General features: G+C 40.6%; 1 protein-coding gene and 1 long non-coding RNA gene across 8 annotated transcripts in view; one reads left to right on the forward strand and one right to left on the reverse strand.

Moving 5' to 3' along the window:
* The window catches only part of LOC137496227 (uncharacterized), a 385,312-nt gene that overhangs the window by 325,224 nt on the left and 42,874 nt on the right, over window positions 1–17,214 (forward strand). The window lies entirely within an intron of this gene.
* LOC110439952 (transmembrane protein 236-like) overlaps window positions 1–17,214 on the reverse strand; it is a 766,382-nt gene that overhangs the window by 301,691 nt on the left and 447,477 nt on the right. The gene's annotated exons all lie outside the window — the stretch shown is intronic.

Consider the following 17,214-nt stretch of genomic DNA (forward strand, 5'->3'; position numbering starts at 1 on the left):
GCTGTCGAGTCATTTTGCCACGCCTACTTCAATATTGTTATGAGTATGTGTTCAGGAGAGGACTTTTATCAACCATGTGAAGTTTCAGGCAGATCGGACATTGTGTGGTTGAGTTATAAGGACTTCCTCTTCCATGGCGAAGCGTTGAGGTTTGTCATACCGCCACGGACACGCCCCTCTGCGAAAACTCTAGATCTTCACAATATATCATCGCTAGAGCTTTCAGATAACACCACACAATTTTGGTGCTGATACGAAAAAATTTGTGGGAGGAGTTTATTACTCCGTAAATCATGTCATTTCCTGTGGCCAGCAGGTGGCGCTATAACTATATCTGGATATTGGCATGTAAACGTGTTCAGGTCAGGACGCTTATGAAGCGTGTGAATTTTGAGGCAGATCTGATAATGCATGCCTGAGTTATAACGACTTCCTGTTTTGTGGCGAATCATCAAAGTTTGCGAGGGCGCCACGGACACGCCCATCGACGAAAACTCTAAAGCTTCGCAATTTAACATCGCCAAGGCCTTTAGATGACAAAACCCAATTTTGGTGTCGATCGGATAAAATCCCTAGGAGGAGTTTGTTAAAATACAACGCCTGGAAATGGCAAAAACGCCACTTTTTCGCCGCAGGAAGTTAAAAATATCCGACTTCCTGTTGGGTTTGAGATATGGCTCCAAGAGACTTTTTCGTATGGTTTGGCATGTTTGAGGTGTGTGCCAATTTTCGTGCATGTGTGTGATTCGTGTATCGGGGGCTCGTCCGTTTAATTTTTCTAGGTGGCGCTGTCGAGTCAATTTGCCACGCCCACTTCCGAGACACATATCAACCTGCTATTTACACCGCGTTTGGTGTGTGTGCAAATTTTCATGAGTTTTCGGGCATGTTTAGACCCTCAAAAGTGCCCCGATAGGGGGCGGAATAATAATAATAATAATAATTAAAGCTGCAAGCAGCGATGAAAGGGACCTCGCACCCGGGCTCAACGCCTGTTGGCCTCAGGATGACAGAAAACAGCGAACAATATTAATTTAAGCCGATTTATATATAGAACCTGAGAAAATCACTTATTCATGCCAAACTTTCTCTTGTCAGCAGGTGGCGTTATAACTCTGACTCAAGATTTGCATGTAGATGCCTTCAGTAGAGGAATTTTATCAACCATGTGAATTTTCAGCCAGATCGGACATTGTTTGGCTGAGTTATATGTAATTTCCTGTTGCCAGCAGGTGGCGCTATGACTGTGACTCGATATTGGCATGTAGATGTCTTTAGGAGAGGATTTTAATCAACCATGTAAATTTTCAGGCTGGTCAGAATTTGTGTGGCTGAGTTATAAGCCAAACTATCTTCTGCCAGCAGGTGGCGCTATGACTGTGACTCAATATTGCAATGTAGATGTCTTCAGGAGAAGAATTTAATCAACCATGTGAAGTTTCAGGCAGATCAGAGATCATGTGGCTGAGTTATAAGCCAAAATACCTTCTATCAGCAGGTGGCGCTATGACAGACTCAATATCATTTTGTAGATGTGCTTAGGAGAGGACTTTCATCAACCATGTGAAGTTTCACGCAGACCGGACATTGTGTGGTTGAGTTACAAGCCAAACTACCTTCTGCCAGAAGGTGGCGCTATGACAGGCTCAATATTGTTATGTGGATGTGTTCAGGAGAGGAATATGATCAACCTTGTGAAGTTTCAGGCAGATCACACATTGTGTGGTTGAGTTATAAGCATTTCCTGTTCCATGGCGAAGCGTTGAGGTTTGTCATGCCGCCACAGACACGCCCCTCTGCAAAATCTCTAGATCTTTACAATATATCATTGCTAGAGCTTTCAAATAACATCACTCAAATTTGATGCTGATATAATAAAGTTTGCGGAAGGAGTATATTACAATGTAAAACATGTCATTTCCTGTGGCCAGCAGGTGGCGCTATAACTCTATCTGGATATCAGCATATAAATGTATTCAGGTCAGGACTCTTATCAAATGTGTGAATTTTTAAGGCAGATTGGATAATGCATGCCTGAGTTATAACGACTTCCTGTTTTGTGGCGAATCGTCAAAGTTTGCGAGGCCGTCACAGACACGCCCATCGATGAAAACTCAAAAGCTTCGCAATTTAACATCGCCAAGGCCTTTAGATGACAAAACCAAAATTTGGTGTTGATAAGATAAAATCCCTAGGAGGAGTTCGTTAAAATACAACGCCTGGAAAAGGCAAAAATGCCACTTTTTCGCCGCAGGAAGTTAAAAATAACCGACTTCCTGTTGGGTTTGAGATATGGCTCCAAGAGACTTTTTCGTATGTTTTGCCATGTTTGAGGTGTGTGCCAATTTTCGTGCATGTGCGTGATTCGTGGATCGGGGGCTCGTCCGATTAGTTTTTGTAGGTGGCGCTGTCGAGTCATTTTGCCACGCCCACTTCAATATTGTTATGAAGATGTGTTCAGGAGAGGACTTTTATCAACCTCATGAAGTTTCAGGCAGATCGCACATTGTGTGGTTGAGTTATAAGGACTTCCTCTTCCATGGCGAAGCGTTGAGGCTTGTCATGGTGCCACGGACACGCCCCTCTGCGAAAACTCTAGATCTTCACAATATATAATCGCTAGAGCTTTCAGATAACACCACTCAAATTTGGTGCTGATACGATAAAATTTGTGGGAGGAGTTAGTCACACTGTAAAACATGCCATTTCCTGTGGCCAGCAGGTGGCGCTATAACTGTATCTGGATATCAGCATATAAACGTATTCAGGTCAGGACTCTTATCAAGCGTGTGAATTTTGAGGCAGATTGGATAATGCATGCCTGAGTTATAACGACTTCCTGTTTTGTGGCGAATCGTCAAAGTTTGCGAGGCCGCCACGGACACGCCCATCAACGAAAACTCTACAGCTTCGCAATTTAATATCGCCAAGGCCTTTAGATGACAAAACCCAATTTTGGTGTCGATCGGATAAAATCCCTAGGAGGAGTTCGTTAAAATACAACGCCTGGAAATGGCAAAAACGCCACTTTTTTGCCGCAGGAAGTGAAAAATATCCAACTTCCTGTTGGGTTTGAGATATGGCTCCAAGAGACTTTTTCGTATGTTTTGGCATGTTTGAGGTGTGTGCCAATTTCCGTGCATGTGCGTGATTCGTGGATCAGGGGCTCATACGTTTAATTTTTCTAGGTGGCGCTGTCGAGTCATTTTGCCACACCCCTTCCCGAGACCCATAATAAACGTAAATTTTCGCCACTTCAGAGGCGTGTGCAAAGTTTCGTGAGTTTTCGGGCATGTTTAGCCCCTCAAAACCGCGATTCATTCCGCGGAAGAAGAAGAAGAAGAAGAATAATAAGAAACGGAGCAATTCCAATAGGGCCTTGCACCGTTCGGTGCTCGGTCCCTAAAAACGGAGCAATTCCAATAGGGCCTACGCACCGTTTCGGTGCTCGGTCCCTAATAATAATAATAATAATAATAATAATAATAAACGGAGCAATTCCAATAGGGCCTACGCACCGTTTCGGTGCTCGGTCCCTAATAAACGGAGCAATTCCAATAGGGCCTACGCACCGTTTCGGTGCTCGGTCCCTAATAAACGGAGCAATTCCAATAGGGCCTTGCACCGTTCGGTGCTCGGTCCCTAATTAAAGCTGCAAGCAGCGATGATAGGGACCTCGCACCCGGGCTCACCGCCGCCCGGTGGCCTCAGGATTACAGAGAACAGCGAACAGTAATAATTTAAGCCATTTTATTTAAAAAATCTGAGAAAATCACAGATTTATGCCAAACCTCCTCCTCTCAGCAGGTGGCGCTATGACTGTGACTCAAGATTGGCATGTAGATGTCACCAGGAGAGGAATCTTATCAACCATGTGAAGTTTCAGGCAGATCGAACATTGTTTAGCTGAGTTATAAGCCAAACTGCCTTTTGTCAGCAGGTGGCGCTATGACAGACTCAATGTTGTTATGTAGATGTGTTCAGGAGAGGACTTTTATCAACCATGTGAACTTTCAGGCAGATCGGACTTTGTGTGGTTGAGTTATAATGCAAACTACCATCTGCCAGCAGGTGGCGCTATAACTGTGACTTAAGATTGGCATGTAGATGCCATCAGTAATGGAATTTAATCAACCATGTGAAGTTTCAGGCAGATCGGATGTTGTTTGGCTGAGTTATAAGCCTATCTACCTTCTGCCAGCAGGTGGCGTTATGACTGACTCATTACTGTTTTGCGGATGTGTTCAGAAGAGGACTTTTATCAATCATGTGAAGTTTCAGGCTGATCGGACATTGTGTGGTTGAGTTATGAGGACTTGCTGTTCCATGGCGAAGCGTTGAGGTTTGTCATGCCGCCACGGACACGCCCCTTTGCAAAAACTCTAGATCTTGACAATATATCATCACTTAAGCTTTCAGATAACAACCCACCAAATTTGGTGCTGATACGAAAAAATTTGTGGGAGGAGTTTATTACTCTGTAAATCATGACATTTCCTGTGGCCAGCAGGTGGCGCTATAACTGTATCTGGATATCGGCATGTAAACGTGTTCTAGTCTGGACTCTTTTTAAACATGTGAATTTTGAGGCAGATCTGATAATGCATGCCTGAGTTATAGTGACTTCCTGTTTTGTGGCGAATTGTCAAAGTTTGCGAGGCCGCCACGGACACGCCCATCGACGAAAACTCTAAAGCTTCGCAATTTAACATCGCCAAGGCCTTTAGATGACAAAACCCAATTTTGGTGTCGATCGGATAAAATCCCTAGGAGGAGTTCGTTAAAATACAACGCCTGGAAATGGCAAAAATGCCACTTTTTCGCCGCAGGAAGTTAAAAATATCTGACTTCCTGTTGGGTTTGAGATATGGCTCCAAGAGACTTTTTGGTATGTTTTGGCATGTTTGAGGTGTGTGCCAATTTTCGTGCATGTGCGTGATTCGTGGATCGGGGGCTCGTCCGTTTAATTTTTCTAGGTGGCGCTGTCGAGTCATTTTGCCACGCCCACTTCCGAGACCCATATCAACCTGCTATTTACACCGCGTTTGGTGTGTGTGCAAATTTTCATGAGTTTTCGGGCATGTTTAGACCCTCAAAAGTGCCCCGATAGGGGGCGGAATAATAATAATAATTAAAGCTGCAAGCAGCGATGATAGGGACCTCGCACCCGGGCTCACCCCCGCCCGGTGACCTTACGATGACAGAGAACAGCGAACAATATTATATTAAGCCAATATATAAAAAAAATCTAAGAAAATCACAGATTTATGCCAAACTTGCTCCTGTCAGCAGGTGGCGCTATGACTGTGACTCAAGATTGGCATGTAGATGTCTTCCGGAGAGGAATCTTATCAACCATGTGAAGTTTCAGGCACATCGGACATTGTGTGGCTGAGGTATAAGCCAAACTACCTTCTGCCAGCAGGTGGCGTTATGACTGACTCAATATTGTTATGTGGATGTGTTCAGGAGAGGACTTTTATCAATCATGTGAAGTTTCAGGCAGATCAGAGATAGTGTGGAGATTGTTTTTTAAGACAAACTACATTCTGCCAGCAGGTGGCGCTATGACTGACTCAATATTGTTATGTGGATGTGTTCAGGAGAGGACTTTTATCAATCATGTGAAGTTTCAGGCAGATCAGACATTGTGTGGTTGAGTTATAAGAAATTCCTGTTCCATGGCGAAGCGTTGAGTTTTGTCATGCCACCACAGACACGCCCCTTTGCAAAAACTCTAGATCTTTACAATATATCATCGCTAGAGCTTTCAGATGACACCACTCTATTTTGGTGCTGATACGGGAAAGTTTGTGGGAGGAGTTTGTTACAGTGTCAAACATGTCATTTCCTGTGGCCAGCAGGTGGCGCTATAACTGTAACTGGATATCGGCACGTAAACCTGTTCAGGTCAGGACTGTTATTAAAAGTGTGAATTTTGAGGCAGATCGAATAATGCATCCCTGAGTTATAAAGACTTCCTGTTTTGTGGCGAATCATCAAAGTTTGCGAGGCCGCCACGGACACGCCCATCGATGTAAACTCTAAAGCTTCGCAATTTAACATCACCAAGGCTTTAAGATGACAAAACCCAATTTTGGTGTCAATCAGATAAAATCCCTAGGAGGAGTTCGTTAAAATACAACGCCTGAAAATGGCAAAAGCGCCACTTTTTCGCCACAGGAAGTTAAAAATATCCGACTTCCTGTTGGGTTTGAGATATGGCTCCAAGAGACTTTTTCGTATGTTTTGCCATGTTTGAGATGTGTGCTAATTTTTGTGCATGTGCGTGATTCGTAGATCAGGGGCTCGTCCGTTTAATTTTTCTAGGTGGCGCTGTCGAGTCATTTTGCCACGCCCACTTCAATATTGTTATGTGGATGTGTTCAAGAGATGACGTTTATCAACCGTGTGAAGTTTCAGGCAGATCGGACATTGTGTGGTTGAGTTATAAAGCCTTCCTGTTCCATGGCGAAGCGTTGAGGTTTGTCATGCCGCCACGGACACGCCCCTCTCCGAAAACTCTAGATCTTCACAATATATCATCGCTAGAGCTTTTAGATAACACTACCCAATTTTGGTGCTGATGCGATAAAATTTGTGGGAGGAGTTTGTTACTCTGTAAAAACATGTCATTTCCTGTGGCCAGCAGGTGGCGCTGTAACTGTATCTGGATTTTGGCATGTAAACGTGTTCAGGTCAGGACTGTTATTAAGCGTGTGAATTTTGAGGCAGATCGGATGATGCATGCCTGAGTTATAAAGACTTCCTGTTTTGTGGCGAATCGTCAAACTTTGCGAGGCCGCCACGGACACGCCCATCGACGAAAACTCTAAAGCTTCGCAATTTAACATCGCCAAGGCCTTTAGATGACAAATGCCAATTTTGTTGTCGATCGGATAAAATCCCTAGGAGGAGTTCGTTAAAGTACAACGCCTGGAAATGGCAAAAACGCCACTTTTTCGCCGCAGGAAGTCAAAAATATCCGACTTCCTGTTGGGTTTGAGATATGGCTCCAAGAGACTTTTTCGTATGTTTTGGCATGTTTGTGGTGTGTGCCAATTTTCGTGCATGTGCGTGATTCGTAGATCGGGGGCTCGTCCGTTTAATTTTTCTAGGTGGCGCTGTCGAGTCATTTTGCCACACCCACTTCCGAGACCCATAATAAACGTAAATTTTCGCCACTTCTGAGGCGTGTGCAAAGTTGCGTGAGTTTTCGGGCATGTTTAGCCCCTCTAAATTGCGATTCATTGGAGAGAAGAATAATAATAATAATAATAATAATAATAATAATTAAAGCTGCAAGCAGCGATGATAGGGACCTCGCACCCGGGCTCACCGCCGCCCGGTGGCATCAGGATGACAGAGAACAGCAAACAATATTAATTTAAGCCGATATATATAAAGAACCTGAGAAAATCACAAATTTAAGCCAAACTTCCTCCTGTCAGCAGGAGACGCTATGACTATGACTAAAGATTGGCATGTAGATGCCTTCAGTAGAGGAATCTTATCAACCATGTGAATTTTCAGGCAGGTCATACATTGTGTGGCTGAGTTATAAGCTAAACTACCTTCTGCCAGCAGGTGGCGCTATGACTGACTCAATATTGTTATCTGGATGTGTTCATGGGAGGATTTTTATAAACCATGTGAAGTTTCAGGCAGATCGGACATTGTATCGTCGAGTTATAAGGTCTTCCTGTTCCATGGCGAAGCGTTGAGGTTTGTCATGCCGCCACGGACACGCCCCTCTCCGAAAACTCTAGATCTTCACAATATATCATCGCTAGAGCTTTCAGATAATTTTGGTGCCAATTTTGGTGCTGATACGATAAAATTTGTGGCAGGAGTTTGTTACTCTGTAAAACATGTAATTTCCTGTGGCCAGCAGGTGGCGCTATAACTGTATCTGGATATCGGCATGTAAACGTGTTCAGGTCAGGACTCTTATTTAGCGTGTGAATTTTGAGGCAGATCGAATAATGCATGACTGAGTTATAACGACTTCCTGTTTTGTGGCGAATCATCAAAGTTTGTGAGGCCGCCACGGACACGCCCATCGACGAAAACTCTAAAGCTTCGCAATTTAACATCACCAAGGCCTTTAGATGACAAAACCTAATTTTTTTGTCGATCGGATAAAATCCCTAGGAGGAGTTCGTTAAAATACAACGCCTGGAAATGGCAAAAATGCCACTTATTTGCCGCAGGAAGTTAAAAATATCCGACACCCTGTTGGATTTGAGATATGGCTCCAAGAGACTTTTTCGTATGTTTTGGCGTGTTTGAGGTATGTGCCAATTTTCGTGCATATGCGGGATTCGTAGATCAGGGGCTCGTCCGTTTAATTTTTATAGGTGGCGCTGTCGAGTCATTTTGCCACGCCCACTTCATTATTGTTATCTGGATGTGTTCAGGAGAGGACTTTTATCAACCATGTGAAGTTTCAGGCAGATCGCACATTGTGTGGTTGAGTTATAAGGACTTCCTGTTCCATGGCGAAGCGTTGAGATTTGTCATACCGCCACGGACACGCCCCTCTGCGAAAACTCTAGATCTCCACAATATATCATTGCTAGGGCTTTCAGATAACACAACCCTAATTTGGTGCTGATACGAAAAAATTTGTGGGAGGAGTTTGTTACACCGAAAATCATGTCATTTCCTGTGGCCAGCAGGTGGCGCTGTAACTGTATCTGGTAATTGGCATGTAAATGTGTTCAGGTCAGGACTGTTATCAAACGTGTGAATTTTGAGGCAGATCGGATAATGCATGCCTGAGTTATAACGACTTCCTGTTTTGTGGCGAATCGTCAAAGTTTGCGAGGCCGCCACGGACACGCCCATCGATGAAAACTCTAAAGCTTCGCAATTTAACATCGCCAAGGCCTTTAGATGACAAAACCCAATTTTGGTGTCGATCGGATAAAATCCCTAGGAGGAGTTCGTTAAAGTACAACGCCTGGAAATGGCAAAAACGCCACTTTTTCGCCGCAGGAAGTTAAAAATATCTGACTTCCTGTTGGGTTTGAGATATGGCTCCAAGAGACTTTTTCGTATGTTTTGGTGTGTTTGAGGTGTGTGCCAATTTTCATGCATGTGCGTGATTCGTGGATCGGGGGCTCGTCCGTTTAATTTTTCTAGGTGGCGCTGTCGAGTCATTTTGCCACGCCCACTTCTGAAGCCCCTAACAAACGTAAATTTTCGCCACTTCTGAGGCGTGTGCAAAGTTTCGTGAGTTTTCGGGCATGTTTAGCCCCTCTAAATTGCGATTCATTGGAGAGAAGAATAATAATAATAATAATAATAATAATAATAAACGGAGCAATTCCAATAGGGCCTACGCACCGTTTCGGTGCTCGGTCCCTAATAAACGGAGCAATTCCAATAGGGCCTACGCACCGTTTCGGTGCTCGGTCCCTAATAATAAAAAACGGAGCAATTCCAATAGGGCCTACGCACCGTTTCGGTGCTCGGTCCCTAATAATAAACAGAGCAATTCCAATAGGGCCTACGCACCGTTTCGGTGCTCGGTCCCTAAAAACGGAGCAATTCCAATAGGGCCTTGCACCGTTCGGTGCTCGGTCCCTAATAATAAACGGAGCAATTCCAATAGGGCCTTGCACCGTTCGGTGCTCGGTCCCTAATAATAATAAACAGAGCAATTCCAATAGGGCCTACGCACCGTTTCGGTGCTCGGTCCCTAATTATTGACTCAGTTAATCATCCGTTGGTATTGGGGTTGCCATGGTTACGTCGACATGATCCTCGTATTTCATGGAGGGACGGACAGATTCTGCAGTGGAGTGAGTCATTCATGAAGCATTGTATTCGGCCCATTCATAGAACCACTAACATTCTGCCTGAACCAGATGATGAACAAATTCCCATTGAGTACAATGACTTGCACGAAGCTTTTAGCAAACAAAAAGCTACTCAACTTCCCCCGCATCGGCCAAGTGACTGTGCTATTGAATTAATTCCCGGCTCAATCCCCCCAACGGGTCGAATATTTCCCCTGTCACAACCTGAACATAAGGCTATGTCTAAATATATCGACGAGGATGGCAGTTTACGTCCCTGTAGTGATTACCGAGGGCTCAATGAGATCACCGTTAAGTTCCGTTATCCATTGCCTCTCGTACCCCCTGCCCTGAACAACTAAGACAGGCCAAATATTATACCAAGCTTGATCTTCGCAGTGCATACAACCTTATCAGAATCTGTGCCGGTGACGAGTGGAAACTGCGTTTTCCACCACTAGGGGGCACTATGAGTACACGTTAATGCCCTTCGGCCTAGCAAACTGTCCTTCTGTGTTCCAATCCTTCATGAACGATGTCTTTCGAGATATGCTGGATCGCTGGATGATCATTTACATCGACGACATCCTTATCTACTCAAACAACATGGAAGAACATGTCGAGCATGTGCGTAAAGTATTGCAACGCATGATTCAGCATCAATTGTACGCCAAATTAGAGAAGTGTGAGTTTCATCAGACACAGATCGCCTTTTTGGGCTATGTCATCAGTGCAGAGGGGATTACAATGGATTATGCGAAAGTACAGGCAGTTCAACAATGGCCGTTACCCCAAAATATTAAGGAGTTACAGCGATTTCTGGGCTTTGCTAACTTCTATAGACGGTTTATCAGAGGCTTTAGCTCTATAGCAGCTCCGTTAACGGCCATGACAAAAGGAAACTCCCACAAATTATCCTGGTCCTCCGAAGCACATCAAGCTTTTACAGATCTCAAGACTCAATTCACCACAGCTCCTATTCTCTGTCACCCCAACCCAGACCTACCTTTTATTGTGGAAGTGGATGCATCCAGCACAGAAGTCGGGGCGGTGTTATCCCAACGCCAGGGTCAACCATCCAAAATGTATCCATGTGCCTTCTTCTCCCGTAAATTGAAGCAGAACGAAATTATGATGTTGGGAATCGCGAATTACTGTCAATGAAATTAGCTCTGGAAGAATGGCGGCACTGGCTGGAGGGGGCTAATCAGCAATTCACCATTTTGACTGATCATAAGAATCTGGAATATCTTCGCTCAGCCAAACGTCTAAATCCCAGGCAAGCTCGTTGGGCGTTATTCTTCACAAGATTCAACTTCATCGTCACCTACAGACCAGGGAATAAGAATGGTAAGGCAGATGCGCTATCCAGGTTAACAGAGGACAAACCCACCATTAGCGACGAAACGATTCTCCCTACCAACTTATTAGTGGCTCCCGTACAGTGAGACATACTTACCGAGATTTAAGAGGCGAACAGAGAAAACAGTCCTCCAGTAGATTGTCAGACTCATCTAACCTTTGTACCCAATGAGATACATTCACAACTACTCACTCATGTTCATGACACTCCCAGCTCTGGGCATCCAGGCATCACGGCAACATTGGGGATAGTCAAAGCTCGTTTCTGGTGGCCTTCTCTCACGAAGGATGTGATCAATTATGTTCAAAACTGTAATATTTGTCAAACGACGAAGGCATCTCACCAAACCCCTGCTGGTTTATTGCAACCGCTACCTGTTCCGCAGCGGCCCTGGTCTCACATAGCGGTGGACTTCATCACTGATCTTCCTGTTTCCCAGAACAACACAGTCGTTCTAACTGTGGTCGATCGTTTCTCCAAGGCTTGTCGGTTAATACCATTGCCCAAATTACCCTCCGCCTTTGAGACACACTGTAAATTCTAACATGTTCAGTTTACTTAAAAAAAGTTTGGAAACCGATTGCCTTATTTTTGCGAAATAAACTTACAGGAAAATCTTCAGTTAAGGTTAATTATTGCCTTAAAGTAAGAAACCTAATACTTGCCAAGTAAACTAACTGGTAAAGATCAAGTTAGTTTAATGTAAATTCTTAAGTTAACATACTCTTGAATATTTAGTAACCTTACTTAGGGTTTAATAGTAAGATTAATTTATTAACTCCATTTAACTAATGCTGTTATACTATGTTTAACTAACATCCTAAATGCTATTAGTCTCAACATTGTTTTAATCAGACATTTTAAGTAATGTAAGCATAAGAAACTACGTGCAATCGGTTTCCACATTTTCTTCAATTAAACTCAACATCATTTTTGTAGTTCAACTAACCAGTAAAGATGACATTACACAGATCTTAAACTTTCAACTTTTTTATATATATATATATATATATATATATATATATAAACAGGACTTTACAACTCTGAAATATAAACTTTCTAAAATGTTTGAGGTTATGTAAAAAAAAATGTGACTACTTGAAATTAGCATAATTGAACAGCCATTGCACCAGCACCTTTAAACATGGCAGCATATAGACATTTGAAGGAATAGACGTTTAGCTTAAAAGCTGATTTGTAAGACTGGAGTTTAGATTTTCTAACGGAAAAATACAACAATACTGTTGTCAAAAGTACTGGGTTTGGTACCAATCAGTACTGAAATTTAAAAAATAAATATTTCCTGCTAACATTCAAGCACTAATGAGCATGTTCTTAAACACCACTGATTGGTTGTTGTGTTCACATGCTCTACAGAAATGACTGTGATTGGCTGTTTCACCACTCTTCACTGCTGTTCACTAAATGCAAACACAATTACACAGACACTGGAGCACTTTAAAGCGCCTTCGATCAGCTGATTTGTCCATAAGCTGACATATGATCGACAGGGCTCTAAAAAGCTTCAGTGTCTTTGTATTTGCACTTGGTAAAGATTGGTAAAACAATGACTGTCACGACCAATCAGTCATATCTTTTGAGCATGTGAACACAATGGAAAATCAGTGCTTTCAATGTTAGCGAAAAAATTATATTTTTAAATTTCAGTACCTTTTGATATAGAATTTCTATACTTTTTGACAACCCTAAAAATCACAATACAAAAAAAATCAGTTCCTTTAAACACTACAATGTGGCAAATAATTTCTGCACTGCAAACAGCAACGTAGCAAAAAACGGCTTTACAACCCTGAAATGCAAACATTCTTAAATGTTAGAAAATACCTAAAAACTGTGACTACTTGAAATTAATGCAATTAAACTTGCCATTGCACCTGCACCTTTAAATATGGCAGCATATTGGCACTTGCAGAGGAACAGATATTTAGCTTAAAAACTAATTTTTAAAAGTCTAAAGTTTCAATTTGAGATTTTACCTACCTAGGGAAAGGCTTTGCAATTAAACATGCCATTGTGCCAGAACCATTCAACATAAAACACGGCAGTATATAAGGTCCGTGTATCATCCGTTCATTTGATTATTCCTTTTATTACGGAAAACAAAACATCAGAAAAACGACGAATATTTCGTTTTTCTGTTTATTCTGTTGGCAAAAAAAACGGAAACTCATCTGTTATTCTGCTTATTAACTTAAAACGAAATATTAAAACAAACACAAAACCAAAACGAAATAATGAGTCAAAAAATGGTCCGTGTACGTTTTGTTCATTTGTTTTCCATTTTCAAACGGAATAAAAGAAATGGAGAAAACGGCCGTTTTTCCGTTTTTCTTTTGCTCACGAGAAAACGAAAAAACGAGATTTTGGCTGGATTTTCGTTTTTTGGTTTAGGGTAGGAAAACGGATAAACGACTTTAAAATTCATTTTACACATGTAGGCGGTGCTGAAACGCCCACTTTCCTCTAATTGGTTAACCAAATCTGCGCTTGTGACGTCGTCCTCAAAATAAAAGCCTTACACGCAGGCTTTTAATTATTATTATTTAATTATATATATAAACAAAGTTTACATATTCTATCATTTGAACCACACACAGTTAGCAGGCTTACATTCATTGCGTATGTATAAATTAAATAAAAACGTAAATCAGCAGTATTCTTAGACATTTGTCATTAAAATAAGGTCATAGTTCACTGCCAAGCTTCTTGCTGCTGTGCACCTGATGCTGAGCAAAGAAAGCCATTTCCGAGCAGCACCTGGTTTACATGATTGTTTCAGAGCTATTGTAGGCCTAAATATAGCCCACTCTGTATAAAATAATAATTTATTATTATTTTATTATTATTATTATTATTATTATTATTATTATTAGGCCTATTATTATTATTATTATTATTATTATTATTATTTACTTAGTTATTCAATGGTTGTAAGAACACATAGGACCATGCATGGGGCTATAATAAATGGTAATATATGGTAATGGTAATATTTAATTTAATATATGCCTTTAGCCTATTGTAAATATTTATTTGATAATTAATACTTTTTATTGCAACGTCAAAGTAGGCCTGTCTTATTATTATTATTTTTTGTTATTATTATTATTTTGTTGTTGTTGTTGTTGTTGTTGTTGTTATTGTAGCAAGGACGTAGCCACAGGTGTGGCAGAGTGTGCTGGTGCCACCCAAAGTGGCATCACCTGAAAATAGATGCCTTAGCGCTAAGCGCTCGCAAAAAAAAACTTGCACCGGCAAAAGTAATGATGAATGTGTTGGAAAAAAAAAACATTCTATTTATTTGTTAATAAAATAGTGCAACAGTATTCTCAGTCAGTGTAGGATGAAAAAAATAAGATCGCCAGCATTTCAAGATTTTATTTTCAGTTCATTGCTGTGACGCGCTATATTTCACGAAGGCTGCATGAGACTGAAAGCGCATCTTGCTTATTTTCTCTATTTTACGAAAGCATTGTTTGTTAATATATATATGTATATATAGTGTACATATATTTCCATACAGTCCAGGTTCTACCGTTCCAGAGAGTGTTGGGCATTGCTTTACAGTGGTAAAGTGGATTATTTCTTGGCAAATTCATAATGATTCACTTTGTTTAGTAATAAATTTCATAGTTATAAAATAACTACATTTCAAGAATATGTTAACACTTTCAACAATTCAGGATTATTTATTGCATCAAAAGTAATTTCAAGGTAACGTTTAATTGTATGTATAAACTGCTTAATTTGTGTGTGTAAACACCTAAGATGCAAAAAGCGTATTTAGACCAGAATAGGCCTACTAAATGCAACGTGCAATGTATGTAAACTTATGACTTAAAATGTCTTAAATGACTAAATTTAAGTCTTTTAAAGTTTTTAAATAATTTAAGTTTAACTTAAATGATTTAACTTAAACTTTAAACTTCAAATTAACAGAGTATGGCAAATAAAGTGTTTATTAAATGGAGGTCAGGTGTCTATCTTAATTATAATTATTAAATTATTAAATATTATGACACTATAATTCAGTGGTGTATTGGAGAGTACGCAGGCAACCTTTTAATTAATTAATTTTAAATAAGTGGTTTATCCTAAATAAAATGCAATGGGATCGGTGGATGTGCAATGAATAGTTTGAAAACCCCTGGTTCAGACTAACAGACGAGCTAGCTGTCTGTGCGCTGTGCTAATAACTTGGCATTTGCTCTTTTCGGTGCTGCCAGATGCATTTATATTGCATAAAAAAATAAAAAAGGTAATTCGGTAAAGCGCGCGATGCGCGCAGAAATAAGCGCACTATATGCATATGTCGAATTAAGTTCTCTTTTTCTTTAATCAAGACTTTTCCATTCAAGGAATTACAGTTATTAATAGCTTAGTCCTTATAAACGATCAGTTTATAAAATACACAATTTACGGATCAAGCCTAATGAAGAATAAGAAGAATATGCAACGCATTATGATCCTTGAATGATCAGAGCGCATTTATATAAACTATATATTTTATATAATACATAAATATTAAAAAACATTATACATTTAAAGTAATGGAACATTATATGTTATAAAATCTAAACTATTATTCAGGCTACAGGCTAAATAAAGGCGGCTTTTCGGGGCTGTTCAGCGCGTGTGTCAAAGAAAAGACAAGACACAATCTCTATAAAAACTTGTTTATTTACAATATCTAAAGGGATATAAAACATCTAACATGCATCTCCATTCTCAACGAGTTTCTGTGTTCTGCATCCTTCACAGACCGAGTTCTTATTCCGAGGTAATCTGTAAATATTCTCATTTGGTTCTGGCACATTCTTGATTAAAGGTGAAACTGACCGGCGCAACGGATGATTTGTCATATAGAGTAAATACAGTTATAATACAGGTAATGGCACTATGAATATTTCACTTTAATTTCATATTATTATTTATTATTATAACCAGTTTGTGTTTTGGCGCTGCATGCAGCGTATTGCGGATCTTATTTTGAAGCATTGCACTTCAAATGTTATTCCTTTTTATTTTTATTGTATTTTAAATATTTTTAATTATACAAAACAAAATTGGTTCTAAACAGATACATTTTCCTATAGGCTATGATGAAGTGTATATTTTTGTTCACACAGGTCCTATACAAAACTGTGTGGATGGATGATTTGTTTCTCCGTGAAAATCACTCATTTAATAAGCAAAACAGGCCAAAATGTTGTTTAGCTTGCGTCAAACTGGATGGACAATTTACAAATATATTGAATACAAAGGCTGGTTATTTTATGCAAAGATCCTACCTAGTAAGAAATGACTTTAGATAATGTAAATAAGCATCAAGTTTTTTTTTGAGATTGTGTGTCTAATTCAGTAGTGTAGTGCGTTCGCGTGGGTTTCCTCCGGGTGCTCCGGTTTCCCCCACAGTCCAAAGACATGCGGTACAGGTGAATTGGTTAGGCTAAATTGTCTGTAGTGTATAAGTGTGTGTGTGTGTGTGTGTGTGTGTGTGTGTGTGTGTGTGTGTGTGTGTGTGTGTGTGTGTGTGTGTGTGTGTGTATGTGTGGATGTTTCCCAGAGATGGGTTGTGGCTGGAAGGGCATCCGCTGCGTAAAAACTTGCTGGATAAGTTGGCGGTTCATTCCGCTGTGGCGACCCCAGATTAGTAAAGAGACTAAGCCGACAAGAAAATGAATGAATAATGTGCAATACTATTTTAAAATACTTATCACTAACCTTGTATGTGAAACAGCAGGGCCCGCTGTAGCACTTTCTCAAGTAGAGCAAATGTCAAATTATTAGCGCAACGCACATGCAGCGAGCTCATCTGTTTGTCGGAACTAGACACAATTTTTTATCAACTATAATATGTTTAATTAGTTAATTTGAAATTTATTTCATTATTCCAGCAATAATTGTTGAGAGAATGCGCTAGAAATATGCATTGCGGCTCACTTTATTGTACAGGCTTATTACACTAAAACATTTTTAGGTTCGGCTCTCGAATTAAGGTTATGAGTAAATGTTATTTAAAAT

Source organism: Danio rerio, chromosome 7 (genome assembly GCF_049306965.1).
Source record: "Danio rerio strain Tuebingen ecotype United States chromosome 7, GRCz12tu, whole genome shotgun sequence".
NCBI lineage: Eukaryota > Metazoa > Chordata > Actinopteri > Cypriniformes > Danionidae > Danio > Danio rerio.